This window comes from Dermacentor silvarum, chromosome 4, assembly GCF_013339745.2.
Source record: "Dermacentor silvarum isolate Dsil-2018 chromosome 4, BIME_Dsil_1.4, whole genome shotgun sequence".
Taxonomy (NCBI): domain Eukaryota; kingdom Metazoa; phylum Arthropoda; class Arachnida; order Ixodida; family Ixodidae; genus Dermacentor; species Dermacentor silvarum.
Genome location: NC_051157.2, coordinates 220,969,268 through 220,976,107, shown reverse-complemented (window position 1 = coordinate 220,976,107; position 6,840 = coordinate 220,969,268). Strand labels below are relative to the sequence as shown.

The following is a 6,840-nucleotide window of genomic DNA, read 5'->3' as shown; positions in this document are numbered from 1 at the left end:
TCGTTCCAGTACCTTCCCAACTATGGACGTCATGCATATGGGTCGGTACGCATTAGGCACATCTGGTGGTCGTCCCAGTTTGCCGATAAAAATAACTCGTCCCTTTCTCCATATCTTAGGGAAGTAGCCGAGAGCGAGCGCTGAGTTGAAGACGTTAAGAATAAACCGCTGATGAGCCGTACACAGCGCAACTACTAAGTCCGTCGTCAGGCCGTCCGGCCCCGGAGCTGATCTTGCCACCAGTTTGCCCAGCGTCGCTTCGACCTCGCCGGCGGTGAACTGACAGTCCTGTTTTTGCGACACGTACGTATGAGAAATCTGTTCTCTTATTTGCCTGTGTATAGGCTCATCCGTTTGTACGTCGTCCTTTGCTATTAAGGTGTGCAATAGCAGCTCGGCGGACTGCATGACCCCGTCGGTGTAGCTACCGTCGGACCGCTTCAGAGGCGGCAGGACCGTCCGGCCTTTTGTTTTGCCGAACGCCGTCCGAAAAGGTTCGGCAAACAGGGATTTGCGGCTGCAATCGGCGCACCGTTCCCGCGCGTCATTTTCTTTCTCGCGTTCGATATTGCGGCGGAACTTGGCGAGCGCTTCGTTATACTGACTCCTGTATATTGGTCGGAGCTCGACAGCACGGCATCGTTGAAATCGACGGCGCAGAGCCCGTGTGCGTTGCTTCTGAATTTGTAGTGCCGGGGTCCACCAGCTTTTCCCTGGTTTGTGTGGGAGAACGGGTCTGAGTTGCTGTTTCCGTGCTCTTTCAATTACCTCGTACATTTTGTCGAGCACCGCGTCGAGCGCCTGTGTCGACCTGATGTCCGCGCCGCTCGCTCGCACAAACCATTGATGTTCTTTGATTTGTGCTATCAAGTTCCGCCTGCCGCACTTGGTTAGGCGCTTTTCGCGCTTGCAGTCTGCGCTGTACAAAACCAGGTCGATAGCCCTGTGCTCCGAAAACGTTTCGTCAGGCGACACCCTCCATCTGTATCCGCGCCGGACGAGCGCAGGGGTCGCGAACGTCACGTCGATCCAGCTCGCGGTGTACATGTTCGAGTAAGTGGGCGGGGATGTCGCATCATTGAGCACGATTAAAGCGTGCGCCGCCGCGAACTCAATAAGACGCGACCCACGATTGTCATTTGCTTTGGGGCCCCACATAGCGTGTTTTGCGTTCAAGTCTCCCAGGACCAGCACGTCTTGCACATGTTCTTTCTCTAGACATGCTGCAAGCGCGTCCAGAGTTGGGTCCATCGAGCTGTGCGGTGGCGCGTATGCTGCGACCACCAGCCATGTGCGCTCCCTGCTCGTGCATCGCACCGCAACCACGCACCGAGAAATGTGCACCGGGAAGACCTCGAAATTTGGCCGGCGGACCACAATGGCGCTCAACGGTTCGTCTTGCTCGCCAAAATACATGAACTCTGGCGGCAGCTGGGGCCTTGCATTCTTTGTGATAGGCGGGTCATTAATTTCCGCAATGCAAATGTCGACCTCCTCCATTCGACGCGTCATGGCCGTTAGCGCCCGCTTGGTGTGGTCCAGGTTAATTTGCATGACACGGAGCTCTCCAGCCTGCTGCTTTGAGGTCGCGACCCAACTGCGCTCGTCCACGTTTAAGCGGCCTTCTGCCTCCATTCCCCCTCCCCGTAGAGCGCTCTCGCTCTTTAGTGTGCGCCTCCGTAGTTGGTGCGCGCCCTGAGGCGGGCCACCTTTTCTACGAGTATGGGGCACTCGGGAAAACCTGTGGGGTGGTCCGTCGTTTCGCGGCCCGCCCTTACGCACTCCGAGCAGCAGACGGCCGCGTCGCCCATACGCACCCGACATTACATGATCGCGACAAGACACAGAGTGGGTGCTGACGTCATCGGCAAGCTGCAGGTGCCAAGCGAACGCAGTGCCGACGACAACCAGAGGCACCTGACAGTTAGAATCGTGCAGTTCCTGTGTTTTTTTCTTCATCGTTTTTTGTCCTTTAGTTTCTCTTTCGGGCTAAGTTTCTCCTCCCTTATTGACTGTGCGATTTTCGTGTTTTTTTTTCTTTTTTTCTATGTCTCTCTGTCATTTTTTCTCTCTCCTTCACGACCGTTATACGGACGTGCTGTCGTGCCTGTTTTTTCCACAGTACCTACATTCGCTACTTTTTCTTTTTCTTACTTTATTTTTGCTAGGGGAAGGGTGTTCTTCCTTCTTTTTACTTCGTTTATGGCATGCCCATGCCAACCCGTCTCCGCCTCATCACTTCATTACCATTAAAAGCCCTGCGCGAGGGCTTCTGAGCTCGATGAGACGCCTTGGGATACCAGCGCGTTACCGTTGCCCAAATATTATTTTTTCGCATTGGCTTTTATCACCAAATTTTGCGCTTTGGGTACTATTTCACAACCCCTATTCATTTACTTTTAAATTGGCTTTATACCTGGTATGCATTTTTTGCAGGTACAGGTTTTCCCCAACATTTATTTTTGCCTTTGCTTTCAGGAATGACGGGGAAGTAGTCGGCCGGGGCGGTACATCTGTCAAACGGTAACGCAGGTGTCCTAAGGCGAGCTCAGCGAGGACAGAAACCTCGCGTAGAGCAAAAGGGGGAATCCGACTGTCTAATTAAAACAAAGCATTGCGAGGGCCGTTGACGGTGCTGACGCAATGTGATTTCTGCCCAGTGCTCTGAATGTCAACGTGAAGAAATTCAAAAAAGCGCGGGTAAGTGTCAGTCAAACTCCCCGCCTGACACTGTCCTCGGAACAGGTCGCGCAGGCCCGACCGGTGCCACCCCGAAGGGAGACCGGGGGCCCATCGCTTGGCGCTAGAAGCGTGGACAACTCAATGGTCCGCTTCCCGCTCCACCGAGTAAGTAAAGAAACGATGAGAGTAGTGGTATTTCACTGTCGGCCACGAGGACCCCGCCGAAACGAGGCCGTATCCCGCGACCTCCCATTTATGCTACACCTCTCATGTCTCTTCACAGAGTCAGACTAGAGTCAAGCTCAACAGGGTCTTCTTTCCCCGCTGATTTTGCCAAGCCCGTTCCCTTGGCTGTGGTTTTGCTAGATAGTCGATAGGGACAGTGGGAATCTCGTTAATCCATTCATGCGCGTCACTAATTAGATGACGAGGCATTTGGCTAGATACTGTTTATTGAATTTCCCCCTTTGGTGGACAGGGGGTGTAGCGGGCAGTGAAGACGACAAAGGACGTAGCGGATGCCGACGTCGGAAGGTGCTGCAGGTGTACTGAAGCCTCCTTAGGAATGTAAAAGATGTCGCAGGTGTCGTGGCTCTTCACTGTCGCTGGTAGCAGCCGCAAGGTTTCACTTCAAAAAAAATTTATAGAAACAACGAAAGGCACAAAAAGAGAAAAACATGCAGAAACTACTAGGGAGACATAAACCAAGAGCGGCTAAGGAGCTGGGGTTGACTACCGCGCTAATTTTGCCGGCAGCCTCAATTGGGTTGTACAAAGTTTTTGCCCCAGTTGTGGCCATTATCGGCCAGAAGAAATTCATGGCAGCATTGTACTGCAAAAAGAAAGAAAAGAGAGCCCCACCCTAATGGAAGGCAAGGCACACATAGACACATAAAGGCAATAACAATAATATAAAATTAACGATAACAATAACGCCAGTAACAGTAGTAATAATAGTAAATAATAAAAATAATAGGGTTGACTATGGATTGACGTGACTAATAACGAGAGCCGGTGCATGATAGTGAATGAGCAGATGCAGGCACAAACCAGGCTGCCAATTCCCCATAGTCAAGCGACTATTTGTTTAGAGAACCGGTTTAGGCAGATTAAACTGCCCACCAGTGTTCTGGCTCCAAGCCAAGCCAGTTCGCCCTCCCGCAATCCAATTTCCTTGGCAGCCTGTTTGGTGCTTGGACAAATTAGACCACGTGCGCCGAACGCCAGGCCCAGGACCTTAACCTCCTTCTGAGGTTGGCGTCGTTGCAGTACCGACACAAGGGGCAGATACTTGCTCCTCTTGTGTGCGCACATGGCCTCAAGAGTGTCTGTCCTGGCATCCCAAGTGACCGCCACATCTAGAATGAATGTTTTTTCCTTGAGGTCGACTACGATGTCAGGCCGAAGCCTGGTACCGCAATCGGCCACAAGGAGGCGCTCACTTGCGATGTCAGCATCTGGATGACGTGAGTGAAGTTTGTTAATTATGGCTTTGGAGATGAAGTTATGCCGTGAGCAACGCGGCTCGTGGACGGCCTCACACCTGGAGGATGTGATAGGTTGTTTCTTGTGCCTTATGGCATCGTCTACATAGCCTGGCCGAATCATCTTTACTATGCCGATTGGAGAGTGTCCTTGTTGGGAACAAGTTGGACCGCAGCCGCAAGGCCTTTATACGGTCACCGTCACTCATGAACCTTGCATCTGGCCTGAGCCACCTGTTCCCAACTGGATCACTCTCAAAAGCGAAAAGGCTTTTATTGGTGTATTTTTTCTTAACCTCCTCCAGGTGCGATTTTCTGGCGGAACGAAGTGCCTTATCTAGAGACGTTGACTCGACGATTCCCATTGGGACACCCATCTTCTCCTCCAGTCCCCGCCGAAAACCGTCAAGTGCGCCATCCAGAACGGCGTCCACTATCGGGGAGCCCAGACGCTGGAGCCTCGCGAAGGACTTTAATTGTGACTCGGCCGATACGCGAGACAGCTCCAAGACGCCCAGGCCCCCTGCTCGATGAGGGGCATGAACCATGAAATCTGGGAAGGACATAGGTAGGTGCAGCACTTTCTTAATTTCTTGCCTCACGCATCTGTCAATGGATGCTGTGATAGGCATAACTGAGAGGGAGCTGGATGTGGCATACAACAATTTTGGGACCAATAGGGTCGATACACAGTTGAGTTTTTGGAAAGGCTTCAATTTGGCCGAATTAATTAGTGCCAATTCTTTTTCAATCAATGTAATTGAAGCCTTGGGCGGTTTGTTAACGAATAGGTCGACACCCAGATACCTGATGGGTTCATTGCGACTCTTGGGGCCGATCACGGCATCCCCCAACCGAAGCTGGGGAATGTCGTAATCGAACCACTTGAGTCGATGGGCCTCGTACCTCCAGCCAAAATACTGGGTTTTTTTGGGGTTTAGAGCCAATCCAATCTTTTTGAAATGTCGTTGAGCCACATCCAGGTTCCCCACCAGTTCTTCGTAGCTGGATGCTATGAGTATTAGATCATCGGCATATGCAAGAGCTGAAACTGTCTGGCCGTCTATGTTATAGCCAAAACCAGAGGAATTAAGATCGTGCAGAAGGGGATCAAGCGCCAGGTTAAACAAAAATGGAGACAGAGGGTCCCCCTGCTTGATCCCCCTCTGCACGAACACTATAATTCCATCTGATCTGCCCCGGTAGGAGAATGTCGTAGACTGGCTAAAGTATTGGTCTGCAATCGACATGACGTAATCATCATGCGCCCCTCCCTCACGTAAGGAGGTGAGGAGCGCATGGTGGCTCACGGAGTCGAAAGCTTTCTGTAGATTCAATGAGGCGGCATAGAAGTGCCTATTAAATCGTTTGGCGTGCTTCATGAGGCCTTGGAGCAGGAGCAGGTTGGACTGCGCCGCTCTATCTCTAGCAAAGCCACTTTGTAGTGGGTGAAAGGAGTACTGCTCCTGCAATCTGGCCAGCAGCATGCGTGAAAACAGCCGGATCAACACTGAAGAGATGGTGATAGGCCTCAGCTCCGAAGCAGATGCAGCATTTGGACCCTTAGGTACGAAGACTGTTCGAGACACACGAAGCTCATCTGGTAGGTTGTGGTGCGAGAGCCAGTTATTATTGCGATAGCAATTATATGGACACTTCAACCGGATTTCTGCCGTCGGCGTCGCCGTCGCCGTCGCCGTCGGCGTCGCCATGAGGTTCCGTATAGATAAAATCTTCGCCGCGCGCCGTATGCCCCAGCGGAAGCGTGCGGGGACGCGCGCTATCACGGAGAGCGAACGCACTCAATCTCCCACGAGCAAGCAAGGAAGCGGAAAGCCAGCGCCGGAGGGAGCAGGGGGGGGGCGCACTTCTACGCTGCCAACAACCGCGATCGTCGCTCGCTCGCACCGTCTCTTATCTCCACACGGCTCTGACCTTTATGCTCTCAGTTTCCGTTGAAGCGATAGACCGCACGTACGTTCGCGGCTGCGGCGTATCCGCTTGCTGCCAGAGTTTTGACGGTCGTTGTCTGCAGTCATTCAGTGTGAGCTATTCATGTTTGTTTGTGCGCGCTCACACCACGCTTGTTCATTCAGTTAGTAATAGTCGGGCCACATTTTCCAACGCACGCTACACATGCAATGCTGTCCGGATCGGCAGTGCAGCGCTACAGATGTGTCCCTTCGCACGCGCTGCCCACGGGAAGCGCTTCTCATCAACACCACCGTTTCACACGCGCCTTCTCGTGGTCATCGAGTCTCTCGTCATGTCGGTGTACTTACGCCGCAGCACACCTACTTACTTAATCAGCTCTTGTTTACTACAATTCATATTGCTACCAAAGCCGCTCACCTTACTTCTTATGACATTGCTGTGTTGCTATCGCATTCATTGCTTCGCCCTTAGGGCGAAACTGTGACATTTTTCATAACAAATGCTAATATAGAAGGCGGCACCTTCCGTAGCTCCCACCCCGAAAGTCCGTAGCTCCCACACCGGAAGTCCGAAAGAGAGTAATTGTTACTCCCGCCATTTACCCGCGCTTTTTTGAATTTCTTCACGTTGACATTCAGAGCACTGGGCAGAAATCACATTGCGTCAGCACCGTCAACGGCCCTCGCAATGCTTTGTTTTAATTAGACAGTCGGATTCCCCCGGTCTGTGCCATTTCTGA

The 6,840-nt window shown here is 52.2% G+C and overlaps 1 pseudogene; it reads left to right on the top strand.

Moving 5' to 3' along the window:
* Window positions 1-1,722: 1,722 nt before the first annotated feature.
* The window catches only part of LOC125945137 (uncharacterized), a 16,762-nt pseudogene continuing 11,644 nt past the window's right edge, over window positions 1,723-6,840 (top strand).